Source organism: Prionailurus viverrinus, chromosome D2 (genome assembly GCF_022837055.1).
Source record: "Prionailurus viverrinus isolate Anna chromosome D2, UM_Priviv_1.0, whole genome shotgun sequence".
Lineage (NCBI taxonomy): Eukaryota > Metazoa > Chordata > Mammalia > Carnivora > Felidae > Prionailurus > Prionailurus viverrinus.
In genome coordinates this window covers 42,524,841-42,550,336 of record NC_062571.1, presented here as the reverse complement: position 1 = coordinate 42,550,336, position 25,496 = coordinate 42,524,841, and the positions used below count along the sequence as shown (strand labels likewise).

At 38.1% G+C, this 25,496-nt stretch overlaps 1 long non-coding RNA gene across 1 annotated transcript; it reads left to right on the top strand.

Annotated features, from left to right (window-relative positions):
- Positions 1 to 1,143: 1,143 nt before the first annotated feature.
- LOC125147933 (uncharacterized) lies at positions 1,144 to 24,315 on the top strand. Its single transcript, XR_007145347.1, has 3 exons — positions 1,144 to 1,252; positions 6,643 to 6,651; positions 24,305 to 24,315. It is a non-coding gene; the product is annotated as an uncharacterized LOC125147933 (long non-coding RNA).
- Positions 24,316 to 25,496: the final 1,181 nt, after the last annotated feature.

Below are 25,496 nucleotides of genomic sequence, written 5' to 3'. Positions count from 1 at the left end.
TTAATAAAGGTGGCTATATTAGACAATGGATTTTCAATGTAGGTGAAACAGCCTTATAGTAGAAAAAGATGTCATCTATGGCTTTCATAACTAGAGAGAACCCAGTGTCTATCTTCAAATCTTCAAAGGACAGGCTAACTCTCTTGGTAGGGTCATGTAGCTGGTGACTTGAAGCTGAAGCCAATGCTCAATTACCATTCTGAAAATCCTAAGGCCCTTAAGAACTATGGTAAACTCTGCCTGTACTCTATAAATGGAACAACAAAGCCTGGATGACAGCACATTTGTTTACAATATAGTTTACTGAGTATTTTAAGCCCACTTTTGAAACCTGTGCAAAAATAAAAAGATTTCTTTCAAAATATTACTGCTGACTGACAATGCACCTGGTCACACAAGAGCTCTGATGGAGATATACAATGAGATTAATGTTTTCATGGCTACTAACACAACATCCACTTTGCAACCTATGGACAAAAGGAGTCATTTTGACTTTCAAGTCTTATTATTAAGAAGTATATTTTATAAGGCAAAACTCCATACATTGTGATTCCTCTGATGGATCCGGGCAAAATGAATTGAAAACTTTCTGGAAAGGATTAACTGTTTTAGATACCATTGAGAACATTCATGATTTATAAGAAACATCAGATATCAATATCAAAAGGAGTTTGAGAATTTTATTTCAACATTCATGAGTGACTTTGAGGGATTCAACACTTCATGGAGGAAGTAACTGCAGATGTGGTGGAAATAGCAAGAGAACTAGAATTAGAAGTGAGCCTGAGAATGTGACTGAATTGCTGCAGCCTCACAATAAAGGAGTTGCATCTTTGGATGAGCCAAAAAAGTGGTTTCTTGAGATGAAATCTAGTTCTGGTAAAGACGCTATGAAGATTGTTGAAATGACAACAAAGGATTTAGACTATTCCATAAACTTAGTTGATAAAAAATGCCATCAGGGTTTAAAAAGATTGACTCCAATTTTCAGAAGTTCTACTGTGGATAAAATGCCATCAAATGACATCTTAAGCTACAGAGAAATCATTCATGAAAGGAAGAGTCAGTCAATGTGGCCAAGTTCACTGTTATTTTAAAAAATTGCCACAGCCATCCCAACCTCAGCAACCACCATCCTGGTTAGTCAGCAGCCATCAACATTGAGGCAACACCCTCCACCACCAAAAAGATTATGACTCCCTGAAATGTTAATGATGGTTAGCATTTTTTGCAAGAAAGTATTTTTATTAAGGTATGCACCTTGTTTTTTTTTTTTCTACATAATGCTATTGCACACTTAATAGACTACACTATAGGGTAACATAGCTTTTATATATACTAGGAAAACAAAAAAAAATCTTTTGATTTGCTTTATTGTGATATTCACTTTATTGCAATGGTCGGGAACCAAACACCCAATATATCTGAGAAATGCCTATATTTAGAAGCTTTAACCCTGAATTTGTCTCTGTTATCATTGCTAAGATGGCAGATTATGTCTGATTCTCCCCCTCCCATGTTGTACTCTGACTGTCACTCCTTTCATTTTTCCTAGCTTAAAAATATCCCAAATTAGGTCTCCCCTTGCCCAAAGGACTATATGGTGAAAACTCACCTCTCTACTTTTCCCCCCAGTCTACTCCCTAACCCAAATTCTTATTTAAATTCTAATCGCTACCAAAAAAAAGTAGACAAATTCAATTAAATTATCAAAGTTCACAGCAAGGTTAATGACATACCTGGAATGATTTTCATTTCTAAAAGACCACTTGTCTATACCGTAGATTTGTGAAACCAGATACTTGTCTATACAGTAGATTTTCAAGTACTGGGACTTGATAGTTTTCAAACATTTTTTGATGGTGTGGTGAATGTGTGTGTGTGTGTGTGTGTGTGTGTGTGTGTGTGTGTGTGCGCGCGCGCGCGCGCGTGAGCGCTCACCGTCTAGGGGACAGATATTCTCTTCCTCCATTAGCAAAGTCTGAAACATGAATAAGGATTAAAAGGCAATGAGAGGTCATGGACTGATAATGGCTGGTAATAGAGAAAAATCTTAATTGAACCTTCAATTAACTGGATTGTTAGTGGTGAGGAGCAAGTTTTGGTACATCTTGCTTTTGTTCCAAAGTGAGAAATTCGAGGGAAGAAAATAATCACAGGAATATCCTTTTTTAATTCTTGGGAGTATTCTGAGGTCAGAATAAATTCACTTAATTGTCTACATTTTCTATTTCCCAAGTTCCAACAATTGGAATAGATGTCCTAAATGATGACCCTGAGCCCCAACATGGGCTGTAATGATGAGGCAATGAGATAATGTGGGTGAAAGCATTTTGTGAAGTATAGTACATTGTGCAAATACAAGAAAGACCTTTTAATGCATACCTATCTCTAAAAATTAGTATTTCTTTGTAAAATTGTGACTCCCACTTTATGGAATTACTTAATGTGGCTAGATGGCCATGTTTTAAGAATGCTATAGAAAAATTTCCTTAAAGGGTCAGAGGTCTGCCTAAATCACATCCATTATTCTTTCCACCCTTGATATTTCACAATATATTATAACATGAGTGGGAGAAATACTATTTCAACAATTAGACTCTTGAACATGAAACAAATGTAATCTCTTTCTATTAGCACCCCACCTGCTTCCTGTCAAGATATTTAGTATTGAAACTGCCAGGTAATGTGATCTAATCCAGTGAATATCAACTTGGGTTGTATAAATCAGTTTCAGTTCTATGCTTCCCCGTACTTGATCCTTCCCTTTTCACTAGTCACCCATCCTCCCAGCCATCAAGTGTCCACCACTGCCAGTCATAACAGTGAGCACTAGAAATGGAGCATTAGCTTACCGGATTGGCTCTCTAGAGGGAGTAGCTCCCTAAAAGCTGGTATCATGCCCTGTGCCAGCCCACAGCTCATGCGTCCATAGCACAAGAGATCATTGGTGCTGGTGGAGATGAATGAGTAATGGTAGGCTCTTCAGGAGCAACGTATTTCCAGCTACCTCTACTTTGGGGATCCTTTGAGAGAGTGAGATGAAACTTCAGTGCAGCTCAAGACAAGCAGCCTGTCATAGCATTTCCCTAAAGAATCTCACCTTGTTTGGTACCCAGAACTGTATTCAGATCAGTACTCTAACTGGTATGGTACAGCTACTGACAACCAGAGCAGATTCTGGCCAGAGCAGTGGAATGGAGTCTATGTCCATTTTAATCCTTATTTCATGGTTCATGGGGAATCTTCTCAGAATGATGCTAAGAGAAGGGCTGGGGGATGGGAGGCACTAAGGGCCTAGGGAAGCTGCTGTTTTTCTGTCAGTCGGAAATATTTCATTTTTAACAACCAGTTGAGCCATACTGGGCACACCAGCTGGTATTAGTCCTGCCAATACCCTGGTCATTTCTGGAAAGACTATAGATCCACATTCTCCGCTGCCATTCACAATTGCAACTCATGGGTACCTTTGGTATCCCCTTCTATAGACCTGTGAAGGACAGGGACAGTTGTTTGGGGACTCACTCTAAAGATGGTTAGCTTCCAATTCCTAACTTTTCCATTTACTAGCTATGAGACCTTAAGGGAGTTACTTAACTGTATCTCCAGTCCATTATTTATAAAATCAAAATAACAATTTCATACATATGGTGTTGTGAGGACTAAATTAGTTAATATGTATAAGGTAATTGGAACAGTGCCTGGCACAGTAAATACTATGTATGTACATACACAGTAAATACTATGTATGTAAGTATAAGCTGTTATTTCTTAGTCACTCTTGCCCAAAGGTATGAATGGTATCTGTAAAACTACTAATCTCATACCTTATCTGGTAACCAGTACTGCAGACCCCCCATATATGTGTGTACCTGCAAACTTTGATGGGTTCCTCCTGTATTTCTTCTATAACCATGATTGGCACTTTAGTCCAGTGAGGACAAACAGCCAAGATTCTACACTGCTTTCCTTTTCATATGCCTTCTTTTAGTCCTTCCTTTTATAAATTTATATTGGTAGTTTTTAGAAGTTTGACTAGTCTTTCTCTCTCTCTCCTGGAACAAGGGATGGAAAAAGTTCTATCTCATTGTGCCTATCTGACTATTTAAATGATCTCCTTCCCAGAGCAAGGCTGTTTTAGCCTTATAGTATGTAGTAACATTGCACTGAATGGTGCTTTGTCTCTATGAGAAGGAAGGCTCCATCATGTAGCCTTAGAGGGATGAGTGTCAGCAATGATACGGTGTGGTGTGCGAAATGAGCCATTCATTCATACTTATAATGTAAATTCAGGCTCCACAGTTCTCTGCCCCATGCTAAGGCAATTTTTTGAATAGCTCAATTGTTATTGAGGGTTTATGATCCTTTCCCATATTCTTCTACCACAGATGGTACAGAATCTTCATTCTTCCAGATTTTTAAATAGCTGACAAAGTCCTGAAGTGAAGAAAGAGGTAAGAGATGCATATACTGGAATTGTAAACAGTAGGAAAGAACTAATTGACCTAGATCAGTAATAATACTTGAGAGGGAACTAGCCTATGTCAATACCTACCCAAGTCATGTACGAGTTAGAGGAAGAGAAATTACAGAGAAATAATCTGCTTTTGGTTTCAATAATCCTAAATGTTTAAACATGAGTTACTGACTCCTATCAACTTGTGCATTGAGGTAGGGGATCACAACAGAGCATCAAATGAATCTGATTTTCTTGATAGCTCTGGCTAAGAAATCGGGACTGTGTTCACCTTAAGAACATAGCATATGAATACTCTTTGTGACTTTTAGTTGCTATGTGTACTTCCTATACTGCATAAAAATGTAGTACATATTCAGTCTACTGTTGGACCAGATGTTTATTTTGCTTATCATAATAGACATGATACGAGCAGATTTCTCCATTCTTCTTTTATCCAACTCTGAATGGACCAATACCAATAAGCCCTTCTCCTTACCACTGTTCTGTGAGATATAACATGGTACAACCTGTCAGAAATGGAGTCCTGAATTTCCTGAGCGTCTATGTTCTGATTCCTTGTTTCTGGATGTACTATAATAGCCATCCTTTTACTAGAAAAGCAAAATTAAGGTGGCAATTGAGTGACTAAAAGTATAGGAATAAAAACATTAGGTTTTTACCAAAAGGACCGACTCTCATATTAGTTCCTCTTTCTCTACATATATATGAATAAATAACATACACAAATTATATGTGAATAGCATAATTTATACGAATATATACACATATATAATATGAATATATTATATATGAATATAAATTCATTCTAGATCATATGTATTATATACATATCATATATATATATATATATATATATATATCTATATATATATATATATTTTAACCTAGAAGGACTTTAATCTAGCTCTAGTCCTCAGATTCCTCATATATGGAATGTACTACTTGGACCAATTTATTACTGGTCATCTTCTAGATCTAAGTTCTATGGTTCTGTACATAATGGTAAAGTATTACTTTTTTTCAACCAAGAATTGAAGTTCTGTCCAGCTCAGTACATTGTGAGAAAGCTGTAGATGCTTTACTTCCTTTGCTACATTGACATGGTATATGTAAATATTTCATGAAAGCCACCAGTTGCTGAAGAGGCAGTTCATTCTGACAATTCATTAGCATTATTTGCTCAATACAATAAACTCAGTGTTTTATATTGTTCAAACAAGGTCTATTTTGTAGCTTTGTTATTTTGATGTGGCTTTATGGGGATATTATAACATTTCTGTTCCACAAATGTATAGGAAGATGCAAGGCTCATTGTTTGGGGCTCAGTACAGTCCTGGCTGGCAGTTCCCTTATAAGCAGTGTATTAACTTAGCATATTAATGTACAGTTCATAGAGAGGCAGTTCATACGACTCTCTTTCCATTTTATTTATACTCTTGAATGTCTACTCCAGATTATAATTATGTCCCTAAATCTCAAGATCATAATGCACACCAATTGCCATACTATAAATCAAATCTACAAAAGCTAGTTTTGTTTAAGGAGGGCTTTGCAGCTTGGAAATACCTTCCTGAGAGTATTTAGATGGCACAATATGGAACTATGGGTAATGGTTGGTGTCAAAAGGTTTCTTAATTTTTTCTGTTGTCACTTATTTAGTTGCCATAACACCCTATAATAATCATCTCTATAAGAGAGGGAGGGAGGGAGTAAGAGGAAGTTGGAAGGGAAGGAGAGAGGAGGAGGAGAAGGAGGAAGAAGAGGAGGAAGGAAATGGAAGAGGAGGAGGAGGACAAGAACAAGAAGGCTTATTGTTTTCTCAAAAGTTCCTTGTAAATGAGTAAACTAGAAGATAGCTTAACTGAAACTCCTGAGGGATTCTAGAACCCTCCGAAGGGGTTTTGCACACCAAGGACCTACCATTCTAGAGAACAACAAAACTAGGTTGATGAAGAAGCTGAAGTTGAATCCAGTGTGAGGTCAGCATGCATATTAATAGATCTTTCCTTAATGGAGGTTTTATTTTTTCATTCCATAAATGTATATTATGGGGAAAAGTAGCTATTCTCCTTGTTCACTTTTAAGATTGTCACCTGTGGTATATTTGAGAAACATGTGCAGCCTTGAAACCAGCAAGAGATCAGGGCTAGATGATTTTCTAGGAAGTTCATGTTTTATGGTACCTTTTTTTCTACTCAAAATGACTGGAGAGCTGATAATATTAATAAAATTATGTATTTAGTAAATATTTAATGAACATCTCCTACATACTTTGCACTGTTAGGGAATGAAGTTATCTGTAACTTGAAAATCAGTGTTGATAGATGTGATGGCAAATTTTATACATCAGCTTGCTTGGGACATGGGGTGCCCAGATATTTGGTTAAGAATCATCCTGAGTGTGTCTTTGAGGGTGTTTCTGCATGAGAGTAATACTTACATGGGTAGATTGAGTAAAGCAGATTGCCTTCCCCAGTGTAGGTAGGTCTCATCCAATCCGTTAGAGGCCTGAACAGAACAAAAGGCTGAGTAAGAAGGAATTCTCTCTTTCCATCTATTCAAATTGGGACTTTTGTCTTTCCTTGAACTCAGACTGGTAGTTACACCATTGGCGCTCATAATTCTCAGGTCATCAGTCTTGGATGAGAACTCCAGCTTGCAGACCACAGGCTGTGGGACTGCTCAACTTCCATAATTAGATGAACCAATTTCTTATAATAAATTATCTACCTACCTACATACCTACTGTATTTGCTCTATCCCTCTAGAGAACCCTGACTAATACAATAGAAAAGTACAGATGTACACAATCATTAACCTACATCAATTGTTATTGGTGAGTCATGTGATAAAATATATAAACAGAGTGCCTTGGGAGGCCATTAATGGAAGTGGGTGCTCTATTTTGAGGGATCAGCAGGGAAGGATTCATAGAGGTGGTGACACTGAGTTGACTCTTTTTTCTGATTTTTCTAGGCAGAGAAGGTGGGATACTATGTACCACACACCAATATACGAGTCATTCATTTTATCCATTTCTTCAAGGAATGATGAGAGGTGCAGAATGGTTAGATTTTATACTGTATGGGGAAATATCAGAAAGATGCATGGGGCATTGGCAAAGTGAAAGGACAATATCATATTCCATAAGGAATATGGGGTATGGTTGAATCTAGTCAGACCATACCTACTTTTTTAGAAACTGAGCATCATTGCTTGGTTGCCTAATTTACCTGTAATGAACAATCTTATTACAAGTTTGTGAGAATTCTATCTTCTCCTGTAAAATAGTCCTTACCTTTACTTTATAACAACGTCCCTATTCAAATTCCTATCGTTTTTTACCTGGATAACTGTGAGCATCTTCTGCCTCTGTCAACACCTTGATTTCAGCCTTGAGATACCTTAACGAGAGGACTAACACTGAGTACTTCAGGAATTCTGTCCAACAGAAATTGTAAGAGAATAAATTTGTACAGTTTTAACCTGCAGAATGTGTTAAAACAGCAATAGGGAATATGCTACTGTCTCATTTTATGTAGGAAAATTTGTGTTTTCAAAAAAATAATGTAATTCTCAATGGGAGCAAATTAGGGAATATAGCAAAAGCCTGAACCAATGGTAACAGTATTTTGGATTAGTGTAGTAGAAGTAGAGAAAGAGAAAATTGTGTGAATTTGAACATTGGGAAGTAAGAGCTTCTAAGCTGGTGGTGGATCAGATATTCTAGGAGAGGAAAAGTGACATGTCCACAATTAGTCTTTGGTGTCAGGCTTAAGAAGTTGGTGAATGCTGTTGTCAGCCAAGAAGAGAGGTACCCTCTAGGGTGCACAGGCTGAGAGGGAAAGATTTTCTGCCATTCAAATGACTGACTAATACACACACACACACACACACACACACACACACACACACACACACAATGCTGTGCTAGTGGGAAAAAAATATACCCATTTAACTTTGCAAATATACTTCTCCTGAACTGTTCACCCAATATTTTTTTTTATTTTGAGCTACAAAAATGTTCCAATGCCTGTGTTATATTTCAACCTCTTAAAATCACAAATTTGCCCTGTTTCTCCACAAAAATTAGCAAACTCTTTAAATTCATTTACTTAATCTGGAAATACATATCTGCAGACTAATTACTAGGAGAGATTAAATGTTCTTTTTAAATATTCAGGATGATATATTTATCTGACGAAATTCTCCCCAAGTACATCTATTTGTAAGAAATGTAATGGGAATCAAGCCCCTCATGCTGTGCATTATCCATGGTCCAATTTTCCAATCTTCTGAGTTGAACAGTTTAGTGTCCATCAAAACGTGAGACTATTTCGCTTGGTGTGGCTTGTTTGGCTTATAATATGACAACAATATAGTAGTGACAACATCATTATAATATATTCTGTATTATATAATTAATATATACATTTTATTATATACAGTCTATTATATATAAAATAAAATGATATGATATATATTAATAATATTAGTGTAACATTATCTTTAATATATGATACTAATTATCATGTTATATATTATATGAGATCTCTACATTATATTCAATGTTTGTTGGTCTCAGCAATTCTTTCCTTTTGCCTCTTCCATACAGCAGAGAGCCTTGGAAGTAGGAGAGTGTAAAGTTAAGGGAATCCTCACTGGTGTTAGCTTTCATTCGAGTCGTGCATTCATTTGGTGGTTGTATGACTTGGGGAAGTGATCTCTCTATACTTCAGTTTATCCATATATATGGTGGAGATGAAATAACAATTAACTCCATGTATTCTTGCTCAATTCTAAGTGAGTTAATGCATAGTAAACCCTTAGCCCAGGGCTTATTACCTGGAAGGCATTCAGAAACATTCTTTTGGCCATCCTAGAGATTATCTGATTGAACCCATTTAACTGATAGATGAAGAAATGAAAATACAGATGGTGAAATCTTTATGCATACTCACATGCACTAAATCCAGGTTGCCTGCATCCTGAGGACACTGAGATACCAGGCTGCTAGTCCCTACCTCGCTTGTACTTGAAAGTAGCATGAATCAGAATCACCTGGAGCTAACACCCAGATTACTAGGCTCAATGCTCAGAGTTTCTGATTTGGTGGCTGGGGGCTGGTGGGGGGGGGTGGGCGGGTGGTCTAGCAAAATTCTCAGGTGAAGCTGCTGCTGCTGACTCAGGCATCACATTTTGAGAATTAGTGACTATGAGGCAGAGACCAGGTGAGAGTCTATTTTAAAGTGTGCCGATATCATGGATTCAATCAATGACTTAAGGGGTAAATAGATAAAGAGATCAGAACTTAATGACCTGTAGGAGGTGGGAGAGAAGGATGAATGTTGAGATGCATATTTTTGACAGCTAGGGAAATGCTATTAATTTAGATTAGGAAAACAGTAGGAGTGATGGTTTGGGAGGTGATCATGGGCTTCATTTTAGATGGGCCAAATGTGAGGTGCCCGTAGACTAAAAAAAGAGGAAGAGGTGCTATGTAGTCAGTTAAAAGTTTTAATCTATAGCTTTGGCAAAAGCACTGAGCTAAAGTTAAAACGTATAGTTGTATATGTGATCACTGAAAAGTGTTGACATGAATAAAACCTGTGTATACATGGAAAAAGAGGGGTGAGAATAAGAACATCACTGTTGAATAGGGGCACAGAGTAGATACAATGAAAGAGACTAAAGCATTTGTCAGACACAGAATTAGGGAGGAGCAGTAGGGTGAATGGCTAGACATGAATTGCCAGGAATATAATTAACATTGGAAAGTTATCCAGTGTCGTTAACCACATTAATAGTTTAAGAAAAAAATCATGTGATAATCTAGATGCAGAAAAAGCATCAAGATAAATTTGAGAGAATGTTTCTCGTTGAGGATGATTGGAAAAGACTCTGGTGAGGTTTGGCAAAATGACACTCTCAGGCAAGTAGAAACCATATCGGATATGTTTACGACATGTTTTGAATTATTTTCTTGAATATTAACTACCCATTTTTATAATACGTAAAAATATCAAAAGGAAAACGGTTGCTGAGTATTGGAGCCATGGTGCGTGTCTCCTTCTGGCTCCCTGTAGCTCCTCAAATGGGAGATAAGCTCACTAGCACATTCTTTTAATCCTCAGAGTACCTTCTGCATTGTCTTGGATCAAAAGTTGCATCTTGAGCCATAAAGATTTTCATTTCCAGGGCACCTGGGTGGCTCAGTCGGTTGGCATCCGCCTTCAGCTCAGACATGATCTCACAGCTGGTGAGTTTGAGCCCCGCGTTGGGCTCTGTGCTGACAGCTGGGAGCCTGGAGCCTACTTTGGATTCTGTGTCTCCCTCTCTTTCTGCCCCTAAACTACTCCCATTCTGTCTCCGTCTCTCTCAAAAATAAATAAACATTAAAAAAAAATAAAGATTCTCATTTCCTTCCATTGGACTGATAGGAAGCAAAATTCTAGAAGTTGAGGAACACCCTTTTGAAGATGCATTTGTATTTAGTTTTAAGTTCCATTTGGAAGTATATGTGGCATTTTCTACATATTTCATTGGATCTAAAACAATTACTCCTAGTATCTATGTAAACAGGTGGTATTATCAACATTCACTTATTCTTTGAAATGTCATTCTCCACTGGCATTCTCATCTCCCCACCTGCAAACTAAATATAAAGCATTAGAAAATGAAAACTTTTTTGCATGTGGTAGCTTGAATTGGTAATTGAAGGTTTTCCTTGAATAGTGGGAGGAGGTCAGCCTGTAGAGTCAAACAGATCTGGTTTTGAATCCCAGGTTTGTTACTGAATATATGACCTTCAGCAGATCATTTCACTTCATTTCAGTTTCTTCATCTCTGAAATAAGGATAATAATGTCTTCCTTGTTTGGATATTGTGTGGAATGGAAATAATATATGGACTGCACATAACACTAATTATTCAGTAATTGGTAGCTATTATTATCATTATGTCATTTTCCACATTGAAGAATTTAGTCTCTTTCCCTTAAAAAGTATTAATCCTCTCTATAAAGTATTCCCATAAACTTGAAGGAGTGGGCAGTCACTGAAATAATTACATGCATACACTTTCCTTCTGCCAGCTATTCCTACTGATTAAACATATTTGCATATGCAAATTAAAACACTGTGTACTCATTACTTTAAATATGTTTTTCATTAGGTAAATGAAATGCTTATTGAAGATGATATAAGGCTAAAAGCAGAATATTGTCAAAACAAGTTACAGGATGATTTTTTAAGTTTATTTTTTAAGTATGGCAACACCACTTTTACTTTTAACCATGTTATATAGATAACATAGTAAAATGTGTCTTATATATTACCTGGTGAAAAGTAAATAAATATATATTTTTTATTCACTATTTTTTGTCAGCACATGTACTAATCTGTAACCAAAGTCCACTAATAATTATGGTTTTTCTAACTAAATTACAGGTGTGATTTAAATTTTCTTTAAATGTCATTCTAATTATACAGGAATAAATCAGGTATTTTCTCTTTAATGCTTGACCACAGGCTAAAGCAGAAATAAAGACAAAGTCAGAAAATGCCCTCTTTGAAAACTGAAGCCAGTAAAAATCTATTTTAAAAAATGAAAGGACAACAAAGCATCCATATGCAGAACATTTCCACCAAGAGACTTTGAAATTTCCCAGATGTTATTAAAATAATTCGGGTAGCTGGTTTTCATGGTCTCTCTCAGCACCACAGTCAGCATCTTTTCCTTACTGATTCTATCTCAACATATGCACACCTTCATTTACCTTCCTGATTAATGAAACAAACAAGCAAAATTGCCCTCTGGTTTCCTCTCCTCCCAGGTGACTGCCTGAGCTCTTTTCTGATGATCTTATATATACTCTCACATATAAATTCAGGCACTATCATGTATAAATTCGGGCTTTTATGTTCATTCAACTTTCTTAGAGGAATCTACATTAACAACTTCCCAGTTTCCTATGTTTCAACCAGTGAACCCCTCAACTCACTTGTGTTCCTCTGCCTCTTCCTCTTTCCATAGCTTTTCCCATCTCCAATCTAAACTATCCCACACTTAATAATCTATTCTGGTTGGAGAATACAGTTGTAAAGAAGAGAGAATTGTTCCTTATTAATTTAATTTGTACATTTAATGCCTCCAAGCTCCATACAAATTGCTTTTTGTTGTTGGCTATGAGGTTGACTGCCTGTTCTTGAGTCTTTATTTAGGGACTTGAATATCTTGTGTTCTTGGGTCTTTATTTGGGGACCTGAATACCCTCATGTATAGACCACATTATCCTGTTAATAAGGGCCATCTTCTTGGAGTATTAGTAATTTTCTAATGTTGGTTCCTTGGACTTTGCCATTCCAGTAGGAGATTATCTATCAGAGTCATACCTGAGACCATTAAAGATTTCATGTAAGCAACACACACATTAAACAGGAAAAAAAGAAGAAAGGAGATGAGAGTCTCTACATAATCAATAGAGAATGAGAGAACAAGGGACAGTCTAACTGTGTCCCCTCAAGCAAGCTGCCATCTGAATTCCCGCCATTAATTCCTGTCCCCCGCTGTGCTGCTTTGTTACTCCATTGATATTTATCCTCTACTCCATTAGATCTTTTAAAAGCCTATTGAAACTGCTTAATTATGTAATGTCTGAGTCTGGTGAAGTCTTTCTCCTTGGATTTCTCTTACTTGGGAAGAGAAGATCTTTTTCCTGTCTCTCTCTCTCTCTTTGTTGTTGTTAACAGATTTTTCTACTTCTCTAATTCCACACCATCCCTTTCCTCTGGATTTTTAAATTCTGATTTGATTTTAGTCTGTTCAGGCATTTAAAGGTGTAGTATGAATGCACTACCATCTCAAAAGCTTTTATTGTTCTTTCTGCATGCTCTGAAGCAAAGCCAACACAAAGTTGTACTTGTGTGGTGTTTGAAAACAAATGTGGCATATCACAAGGGGTACTATATATGTGCTGTTATTTCAAGGACTCTGTAAGACCTCTATGATGGTTTTTGGTTTTTAATCCCAAATAGCTCAAGTATTGATCCAAAATATTTTGGGTCTGTGTAGCACTCTAAAGCACCTTGGAAGTTCCTAAGGAGTTGTTCTGTTCTTACTGAACTCTAATGATGACAATATAAAAAAAGAAAAAAATGTGGAAGCACCTCCTAAGATGTTTTGGATGGAGCAAAGTTGTACTCTTACAGCCTCATTCAGGTAATATGGGTTCTGTGCATTCCATCTAGAAGAGAGAGTATGAAATCATTGAGTGCCTGATGAGTTGTCTAGAGTCAACTTGCTCAATGCCAGAAGCCCACAAAAGATCACTCTCCTTGAAGGGAGAAAGGGGAGATTTCTTGGGGCAAATGTCCTGTTCTTCTATCATGCCAATTTTTCATTGTCATTATGCATAAAAGTCTAGCTCCTAAACAGTTCATCCTAAGTCTATCTTAGGCTCCCCAAGATGTTGGCTGATTTCCTGTCCTCACATGAGTCTCTTTGCTTGGAAACATATTCTCTATTTTCCAAAGATTTGGCAAAAATGCAAGCAAGGTTATATCTAACATCCTCCAGAAGGACTTCACATGGCACATTATGGTCTGCTAAACCTTCTACCTGGGGGGTCTTAAATGTTGAAATTTTTGCAGACTCTAGAATTACAATGATCCAGATTTTCCCCTCAGGTTTGCATCTCACTCCTTTGTGAGGTTACAACTGATGTGTAAGTTCCTGCAACTCAAACAGTGTAGCTAAGGATTATGCAGTAGGACCAGGGATCCAAAGAGAAACACCATAGAGAAAGATATTTATTTGGATGATGCCAATGCCAGCCAGAGCCCTAGATAAGAAGCTTGTAATCTTTTATGTAAACTTTCCCTCTGTCATTGATTTCAAATGTCTTTGGATGATTTTGATCATGTATTCCTTCTTTCATTTATTTAGTCATAATTTATTAAATGCTAACTCCATACTAAGGACAGAAGGATAGGATCATTTTCTATAAAAAGCTTACAGTCAAGGCATCAAACAACCACTTTATCAAACACATAGAGTAGACTGTTGAGTCAGCCAATTACTGTAAGAAAAAAATGGCACAGTCAGTTTAGGGTAATTTGAAGAGGGTTAATTTACAAAGGGACTATTTATGGAGGTGCAGTGAGGGGGAAAACAACACTGATAGTTCAGCATCCTGCAGCCAGGATAGTTGTTATCACCCAAAAAGATGAGAAAGGTGAATGGGGAACAGAAACAGAAGGTAATAATAATTCCACAGAGGAGGCAGGCAGTAAAAAAAATACCTTTGGTCAAGTAAGACAAAACAAAACAAATGCAACAAACAAAACAGTCCATAAGGACTTTGAAGGGAAGCCAGGGAATAAAAACGATGTCATTCTTCCTCTGATCTCCTGGAATGACTCCCATTGGCCGAAGCAAACCAGAACACAGAAAATAAGAGAGTCCATTCATATGTCTGTGCATGTCAAGCACTCTGGAAATGAGCTTGAAGAGTGGGAAATAGAGGAGTAGATTTGCAGTGTGAACCAAGACATCTTTTATAATTGACCCTTATACTGCTTACCACCCTGTCTTTCCTTTCGTCTGGGGAAAAGTTTATAATCAGAAAATAAGTTTCCACTCCAGTGAGGGAGAATGTGGTCACCCCAAATTTTACCACCTTGGCATGTGGATGTTTTTAAGCTGAAGGCAATTAGGACCCAGCAGACTCAGAAAAGGTTTTTTTGGTTGTTTTTATTTTTTTGTCTTCTGTTTTTTTTGTTTTGTTTGTTGTTTGTTTGGGTTTGTTTTTTTTTTTTTTTTTCCTTTTTTAACCTCTTTAAGGCTGAAAGAATTTAAATAGAGGGCTAAAACTAGAGATAACTTTTCTATCAGAAACTTATCTGCATTGCGTGGCAAACATTTGTTTACCAAACATTTCTTTCTTCTCATCTTTCTGTGAATTGGCTTCCTCCCCTCTGAAACCCCAGTCCTCTCCCCTCTCCTCCTTAGCTAAGGATGGCAGAAAAGCCTCGATTACCTCCTGTCTTTGTGGCTCCTGTACTTAGGAAATTAAATTTCTCTCTTGCTAATCTGTCTTATGTCAAATTAATTATTAGATTAGCTAAAGAACCTAGAAGGGGGAAAAAAAAGAAAGAAATGAAAAGTTGTCTGCCCCTACATCGGCCTCTATATTACAAGATGGATCAGTTTGGTCCTGCTAATACGTGAAACCTAAATCATCTACTACTGGTGCTCTTGGCAAAAAGTCATGGGGCTAGAAGTGGTAGAAAAGTGGAATAGAAACACCAAGTAACATAAAATGCATCTGCTGTATTTAGGACACAGTTCTGTAGAACATATATTTTATTGGGATCACATAAACCATCATATGTCAGAAACATCGTGTTTGTTGCTGCTAAAATATTAAGAGGTCCACCACATATTTATATCTCTTTCTTTACGGTGTACAGAGCAGGGTTTGGCAATTTATCAGTCACTTTGAAAGGAACATTCCGTCTTTTTCCAGACTACTGCCTCCTTAGAAATGTTATCAATATGACAGCACCCTTAACTTTTTCTGGGTCTACTGAGTCCATCAGTAAAATATTGCCTAGTAACACTACAGAACAAATGACCACAAACTATCAGGTCATAAAACCATAAACACCTTTTACTAAGTATATGGATCAGCTGGGGTGGCTCTGCTTTAGTCTTGAAGGTGTCAGCTTTGTAGTACAGCTTTTGCTACACTGGTATCTCATCCTTTGCCTGATATCTAGTGTGCTGGTGTGAGCATGTTCCGGTGATGGCAGATGGGCTAGATAACAAGGAGAGGCACAAGAGACCTCTTAAGCCATAGGTCAGAACAGATATTCTGTCATTTCTGCCTCCATGCTAGTAGGGTAAGAGTCATGGTTGAGTCTAATGTCAACAGGTAGCAAAAAATATTCCACCTTCATGGAAAGAACACAAAAATCTCAGGGCAAAAGGCTTAGAAAAAGGGAGGGATAAAAATTTGGGCCAATAATGTAATCTACAACAAGGATCCAAATGGTTTGTAATGTCATTCGTAACTTGGGCCACCATTAAATTCTATGGGATATCAAGAACATTAAAGTCATTGCAGACTATAGTATGACATAGAGGTTGGAATGTTGAAATAGCTCTGTGTCATGACAAAAATCATATACTAATGTCTCTGTCATTAAAACTGAAATTACTGCTAACTTTCTTTTAAGTCAGATCTTATCACCTTTATAGTGGATAGGCTATTTCTTCCTATACTGCTTGATCTAGATCTATCTAAACTCTTTTTATAAGGAAAAACAAAAAAGATGATACCGGTGAACTTGTGAGGCAACTTCTGAGTCATAGATTTTGGAAGGCTCTGTTGCAAGAGAGAGCTGCTTTCCTCAAATGAAGAAAGAGCTGCTTCTGCCAGCAAGGGATGTACAAGAAATTGGGAGACTCAAGCTTTCAGCCTTATCTATGTCTGCCCGAATATTTCCATCTCTTTCTTCAGGATCTCATATTTTTCCTTGACTTGTGTCAAGTAGTAAGTGTAAAAGACTTGATGAGATTGAATTGGGCAGCTTTCGTCATTATTGTCTTACTGTCTGCAACTCTTATTCCCGGACCCTGGGCTTGATCTAAGTTATTTCTGTCATGTGACTGCAAAAACTAAGGGACTTTGTCAAAGTGATTATGGAGCCCTAAAGTTTTCATACATATTTTTAGTTATTCATAGATTTTATTTTCTCTTTGCTCTTATGGATCCTCCCTAGTGTTCTTGGAAAACATATGATTCCACAAGTTTACAGTTGCTCTTCTTGCCATAGCAACTAATGATCATATTCAACAATCCTCCAACACCTTGCCTTCCACCTGCTTTGCATCTAGTATCCCTACCACTGATATTGTGATTAATCATGATGTAATTATATGAACTGAATAATTAATATCCCATTTCCCCCTGTAAAAAAGTAGATTAACTTTGTACCCTAGAATATATGATTAATTAAAATTCACAATCTCATTTTAGAGATCTGTTTCCTGAAGACTCTTATGATACCCATTACTATGTCAGTTAAGGTCTCAACAGAAAACAGATGGCATATTCAAATTAAGATCATTTTTTTTAAAGTCTGTTTACAAGAGGCTGTGGTGGCTCTTTAATGAGAGAGTTATTGATTCTTTGAAACTCCATTGAGAGAATTCCCACTCTCTTTGAATTTGGACTAGCCTGTGACTACTTTGATCAAGAGAATAGGGCAGAAATGATGCTATTTGAGTTCTGGGCCTAGCCTTTAAGAGAAGCAGCAGCTTCCTCTTATTTTATCCAAACCCCAAACCACTGTGTAAGAAGTAAGCCTAACCTGCAGGAAAGACCACATAGATGCTCTGAGGCCATGTTGAAAGAGAGGGGGGCTCAGTCAGCTCAGCTTTCCAACGATCTCAACAAAAGTGCTGGAAATGTTAGTGGAACCTTCTTAGACATTCCAGATGACCACAGGTACCAGGTTAATGCCACTGGTTAAAGTTGTGTGGGGCAGAACTAGCCAGCTAAACCCTGCCCAAATTCCTGACCCACAAATTATACAGTATAACATCACAGATGTTTGAATCCACTAATTTTCTGGGTGGTTTGTTATGCAGCAACAGATGAGAGGAACAGATTTAGTACCAGGAAATTAGTTGCTGTCTTGGCAAAAAATATGACTATGTGGCCTTGGCTTGGAACAAGTTGCAAGTCAATGGAAGCTAGAAGTAACTCAGCAGATTCTGTGCAAGTTAGAAGGGCTTCATGGAGCCTGTTGATGAAGACTTAGAGGACATAAGAAAATGTTATTAAAGGCTGGAGGAAAAAAGACTATTTTTATGTTGTGACAGTAGGTAACACTCTTGCCTATGGAGACATGGAAAATGTGCAAGGTATTTCACATACTTGTGGAGGTTGGAAATATTTCTAGAAAATTGTAACTTGTCTTTTCATGCTACCTATGAAAAGAGAGAGATATAAGAAGAGAGAAAAACTGAAAGGAATTTTAGTTTTTAATTTTTTTTAATGTTTATTTTTTGAGAGAGAGAGAGACAGAGCTAGAGCAGGGGAGGGGCAGGGAGAGAAGGAGACAGGGATTCTGAAGCAGGCTCCAGGCTCTGAGCTGTCAGCACAGAGCCCAATGTGGGCTGGAACTCACAGACAGCGAGATCATGACCTGAGAGGAAGTGGGAGGCTTAATTGACTGAGCTGCCCAGGTGCCCCTAGTTTTAATTTTTAAGCTGAATTTGGAAAGCATATAAAAGCCAGGGGTGGTCTTTCTAGCTTGCAAAAGGCTCTTAAAGTAAGAACTGGCCTCAAGGCAAAGTTCAAATTCAGGACATTAAAGTATGACCCCAGAGTAAAGATAAAGTCAGGGTGTGGCTATAAGGCCCTTATTAAAAGCTTAAAAAGATTTAGCTTTTAAGAGTATTAAAGTTATGCCTTGTAGGTGGTTTCAGCTATAAATGAGGGTTTCTAAGAATACTAATCACAGTATTACTGCTCTGGGTTGAATTGTGTTCCCCTCAAATTCATATGTTGAAGCGGTACTTCAACAGTGCGCCTTTATTTGGAGATTCCTTTTTATCAAGTAAAATGATGTGGGTAGGGTGGGCCCTAATCTATTATGGCTGGAGTCCTCATAAAATGGGTAATTTGAAGACAGACTCACACACAGACATGTGAATGTCAAGGCAGAGATTAGAGTGCTGCACGTATAAGCCATGAACACCAGAGATTGCCTACACACAGGAACACCAAAGATTGGAAGTGAGGGGAGAGGCAGGGAATAGACTTTTCCTGACAGCCTATGGAAGGTACCAACCCTGCCTTGATCTTGGACTTCTGGCCTCCAGAACGGCGGACAATAAATGTCTGTTGTTTAAGCTACCTTGTCTGTGGTACTTTGTAATGACAGCATGAGTAAATTAATACAGTCCCACATCACCCTCACAGGGAACCCAGGGATAGAAAAGGTTATCTGTAAGAGATTTGGGAGTGTGGTTGTGTCTAATGAAGTGAATTACAATTTGACAAAAGGAAGACAAAACCTTTTTTTAAATGGCTTAGATTGAAAGGGACAGAGACAGAACAAAATGAAAAGAGAGACCCTCAGTCTACTGGGGCAGGTAATAAGCTGAGAAACCTACTTAGCTACAAACACCAGCCATGTCTTTTGGGAAAATATAATAGGAAAAGATAGGATAAAATAGGCAGAGAGGGAAGGATAGGACCTAAGGTCCCTGGGTGGAGAAAAACACATATTTTGGAATAATGCTGGGAGTGTCTGACCACAGCAAACTCCCTCAGACTTAAGGTTCCTCTTAAGAATGTAACAGACCCACCTACTCCCCCTCAGTTTTCCCTCGGGAATTTGATGAAAGATCTAAGTATGGCCATAGACTGACTGCCCCTCATACAATGGAAACAAACCAAGCAGGAATGGACAACCCAGTACCCAGAGTTATCCAGCTAATAAGGGTAGAATCTCAGAAAGAACAAAGGGGAAGCAGAAGGCAGGGGTTGGGGGTGGGGTGGGACCAGAACCTTATAAAACAAGGACCCTTGCCTATAGTTTGCAGGCATTCATTTTTGAATATTCCCTCTCTGTAAGGAGAGCTTCCCTACTATTCTTCCTTTCTAATCTTATATTCTAATAAAATTTTGCCTGCTGCTCATTCTGTGTCCACCTCTTCATTCTTCAAAGCTGTGAGACAACGAATCCTGGGTATTGTGGAAAAAAAAAATGCTGCAACAAAATGATGGATGATTCACAGGGTGGAGACAAAAGCCACAGAGAATCATCACCAGGGAGCAGGACTGGGCCCTAATTAAGAGTTGACCAGATGTGCCCTGCTGGGTTTTAAAATTATTATGGATCAGTAACTGTTTATGCCTTCCAGTTCCTCCCTTTTGGAATAGAGGTGTTGATTATGGTTATCCTTTTTTTGTCATCCCATTCTAAGTTTTGACATGTGAGAAGAAAATACCTATTTTTCCTCCTAGGAGGAACCATATTCAAAGAACTACACTCAAAGAGCTTCCTTTACCTGGGCCTGATTGAGGTGATGAGATCTATTTAAGCCAATACCAGAATGGGATGAACTCTGGGGCTCTTAGAACAGGGTAAGAACATTTGGCAGATTGTAGGAATATGAATAAATTGTGGCTAGAACATGGACTGAGGTAGATTAGAAATGTCCACACATCCTCTGAGACAACTGCCATTTGAGAGGTGAGGTGTTTCCCTCTCCCCTTGAACCTCTGAACCCTGGGATTGGTTTGACTGAAAGAGCACAATAAACATTTTATGTTGTCAGTTGGTAGGTTAAGGAGACATAGAGGCATCTCCTTCTATATGCACCATATGTAATCTCCCTCCTGTAAGTGTGAGTAGGGCTATAAATATGATGGGCTATCACTCCCATGATTATGTTACATCTTGAGGGGAAGGGATTTGGCATATGCAATTAATACACCAAATAAGTTGATTTTGAGTCAATCAAAAGGACCCCATCCTGAGTGAGCCTGCACTAACCAGATAAATCTGAAAAGGGAGAGGTCTTTCATACAGAAAGAGATGCAAATCATTTGAGAAATTATCTTGCTGGTCTTGAAGTTATACAGAGCTCTGTTGTCAGTGGGCCTATAGCGTGAAACACGGGGCATAGTACTGGAAGCCTTTAGGAAGAGAGAATAGTCCCTGAGTGAAAGTCAACAGGAGAACAAGAACCTTGGTCCTATCTCCACAAAGAAGTGAATTCTGCCAAAAACCGTAATGAACTTTGAACACCACCCTGAGTCTCAAATAAGACCCTGGCCCAGACAATATCTTGATTTCAGCATTTTGAGACCCTAAGCAGAGCGTGTGCCATGCTGTGCCTGGACTTCTGAACTACAGATCTCTGAAATAGTAAGTTTGGGTTGTTTCAGCATAAATTTGCAGTAATTGATTACACAGCAGTCAAAAATGAATACAGATTTTGATATCAAAATACGTTACTGTTGTAAGAAATACCTAAAATATGTTAGTGGCTTTGTAGGTAGGCAATGGGCAGAGACTGGAAGAATATTGAAGCAAATGAGAGAAATTCTCAGTTGCCTTGAACAGACATTGAATAGAAATATGGACAGTAAGCATGTTACCAGTAAGAGTTCAGAAGGAAATGAGAACATTACTGGAAACTGAAGGAAAGGGGCTTTTGTTGTGTAGCATCAGAAAGCTCAGCAGAATTTTTCCTGCAGTTATGTTGACAAAATAACTCAGAAGTGATGGATGTAAACATATAGCTGAGGACATTTCTAAGTGAATTGTGGAAAATTCTGCCTGGTTTCTTCTTTCTGCTTAGAGTTAATGTGAGAAACATAAACATAAAAAGTTATTAAACAAAAAAGAAACAGAACTTAATGATTTTGAAGATTCTCAGCGTCTCTAGATAATAAAAACGCTAAAAATAAAATGTAAAAGGAAAATAATATTGCCAATAGCATATGCCAATGGCATAAAGAAAGGGCTGAATGTTCTGTGCTCTTTTATAAGATGGTTGATCAGGTGTGGTCCCAAGAGGAGTCAAGAGGCTCAGGAAAACAAAGTTTATTATATTCACAGGTCCTAGAAAGGGGGTCACCACATTGCCACACAGAGTCACAGGGGAAGCACCAGGTTTGGGTCAGGTGGCAGAACAGAAGAGCAAGGGCAAAGGATAGGCTAGAGCTTTCACTGGGATTTCTGCAGGAAAGATAGGTAAGGCAAGACAGAATTAACATCTTAGGAGTGGCTACTTGAGTAAGTCCAGTGGACTTTGGGCTATCTGGGATGGTCTCTAGTTGACTGGTACACAGCCCCGGGATGATAAGGCAGAGGAATATTGTCTCCTGGGGTGTAAGAGCCAGATGGAGGAGTCATAGGTCTGGATTGGTTAGTTTGCGTATGAAAGGCAGGCTCCTTTGCTATCCCTAAGAATTGGCAGGCCCTGGGAAGGGAAGTCTCTCCCCACATAGAAAGGTTTTTAAGATGTCATAACATCATAATATATAGAAACTAAAAAATATAAACAGTACACTGAAAGTGTGACTTTACAACCTTCTGCTAAGTCTCAGAAAGATAAAGATCTGTGGGTTTAGCTTTAGCCTAAAGAAATGAAACCCAGTAAAATCCATTGAAGATTCCGATGTTCTCAAGAATTTTTTTTTTTCCTCCAGCAGCATACTGCTAGCTTGGACTGAAAGGGACAGAGAGAACTTGAAATGAAGGGGGTTTCCAGATCACCAAAATTGTATTGGCAGTAAGCAGGTGGATAAAACTACTCCATTTCCATCACTTGCTACTTCTCATGGAAAAGAAAGGATGACTCAGAGTGGAAACAGTAGCACAGAGGGCAGAGCTTAGGGACCCAGAGAATTATTCTGAATCTTTGAAACTGAGTCCAGAAAAATCTCACTATTTGCCCAGCTGTATTATAGAACTCCCAGGAACCAGTTTCTCCTTGGCACCTTCCCCCCCACCCCCCCATTTGAACTGGAATATCTGTAAGTCTTATCAAAAACTTGTCTCTCCATTATATGTTGAGAATGTAGGGGCTACAGAATGTGTCCCTTTAGTTTCACATGTCCTCATGTGGGGAGAAATTTTGCCCCCAAAGCTGAATATAGTGGATTCTTTATTACCTGGAGTTTCATATTTATCTGATTCAGATGTTTTGGATGATGAGTTCTTGGACTTTGAGCTGATCTATAATGAGACTTTTGAGAACCTTTGGAGTGGAGTGAATGTATTTCTCATTTTAGTGGGATATGAATCACTGGGGACCTTGGGAGGACTGTAACAAGCAGACTTGTAATGTAGTCCCTAAGATTCCTGTCCCTTGGTGTACATGCTGCTTATAATCTCATCCCCTTGAATGTGACTAGGACACATGAATATGATGGGGTATTTGCTGTGTAGCCGTAGAAAACTAATAAAGCCAGGTAATAACATTACTTTTAAGAGGACTAGTAGCTTTTTTCTTGCTCTAATCAAGCTGTATAACAGAGGATCTCTTCAAGCCATGTAAAGAAATCTGATTACCTCACTGGAAAGACAAAGTGGAAATGCACTGAGACCACATGGAAAGGAAAAGTGCCTAGCCTAGCCTAGCCTTCCAGCTGACGTTACCAATGTTCCAGGGATATTAGTGAAGCCCTCTTGGATACTCCAATAAAGCCAGTCAGTGCTACATGATGCAGAAGAATTGGCTGGCCAAGCCCTGCCAGAATTCCTAACTGAAAACATTATGAGAAAAAGTACAATGTTTATTGATAAAGTCACTAAATTTGGGAGAAGTTTGTTATGTAGAAAGGATATCTTGAAGGGAGGAGGCTGCTATTTACAGAAATAAGAAGGTATAAGAAATAAGAAATAAGATTTAAAGCCATAATCCAAAGCTGGTAACCTGCAGACTTATAGGAATACTATGCTAAAGAGATACAAGAAGGAAGATTTAGTATAGCCCTGTCGTATGTGGTTGTTTATAGGAGACCATCTTGAATGAAGTACTGATTTGGGATTGAAAAGTATGGTCAGTCCAAGAAGGAATCATGGGGTTGAAACCCCTGACCTTATTCTCTTTTCTCCCTCTGATCTCCTGCCATGGCTTCTGATTGGTCAAAGCTCCAGAAAGTACAGATTATGACAGTTCCTTGTAATTTATACAAATCAGCTTTGAAATGCATGAGTAGTAGACCTGGTGGAGGAAGTGTAGAGAAGATATCTAGCCCAGCTGTAATCCCTACTGTGATAGAGACAGACACAAGATGTGTAGACACTAAAGATCAATGAATGCATCTCTAGGATTGGAAATTCAGTGTGCTTTCTTGAGGAACTGTTGCTTGAAAGATTGGTAAGAATTCTATAAGTGAAGAATAAAGGAGGAGACAATTTATAAAAAGAGAAGAGCAGGAAAACCCATGGAGAAAAAGTACAGATGCCATATTTTATTATAGTTCTGGGTAATTAGAGCAGAGCAATTAGCAATAGCATTTACCACAACACACCATTATTATTTTTGTTTGTTGCTAAACCACTTATTGATGAAATAGTTAAGTGTCAGTTTTTCAACAGTCTACCACATCCCATATGCCATGTAATCGATATTTTCAAAGCTTGAGTTTCAACAAATGGAATCACTTGGGGACACTCTTGCTCTTGCTCAGATATTCACACATTTATTTTATCTTCTTCGTGTTTACAAATGGTTTGTTTGTAAATCAACATTTATAAAAAGAAAAGAAAAAGCAGCAGGGTTCAATGGAAGAGGAAGTTAGTACTATGATCAGAGATCCAGGTAGGAATTGGGGAACAATTTATTATTCTGGATCTTTCCCACAGAGCAGCACTTGTTATGGGTTTTTTGTTGGGTCTCTTTCATAGTATTCATGAGATCCACTTACTGAGCAGGATGGCAGGTCCACTGTCCCAACTGCTGAGTCCATGAAGCAAAACAGATATTACATCTGTAAAATGAATGCAGCAATCACAATTTAATTAGATTCCCTTTCAAAAGATAAAAGTTAGAAGAAAAATGTTTTTCTGCACCAGGGTAGTGATGTGGCAGAACACAACAGGAGATGCCTACTTTGTTGAGCCAAAGGTAGGAAGAAGTAGATCTGTGTTTGCAAATAACTCACTTTACATGCAGCTTCCATTAAAAGCCATAAAGGTTCTACATTCTGCCTGATTTAATAAACACTTCTGTCTAGTGTCTGTGGTCAGATGCAAAAAAGCAGTGAATTGCTTACCTGCTTAGGGGCTATTTTCCATCATCTTCTCTCAGCTGTTGTGGGTCTCCATTGGCAAGAATCCAAATATTCAGCATGCATTTATTTGTAGGACAAAACAGTTACAAAAGGCCTGGCCTGTTAACAAAATGACTGTAATTGCTCCCTTAAAGAAGCAAAGTGAGGTTGTTCTGGGTTTTTGTGTTTTGTTTTGTTTTGTTT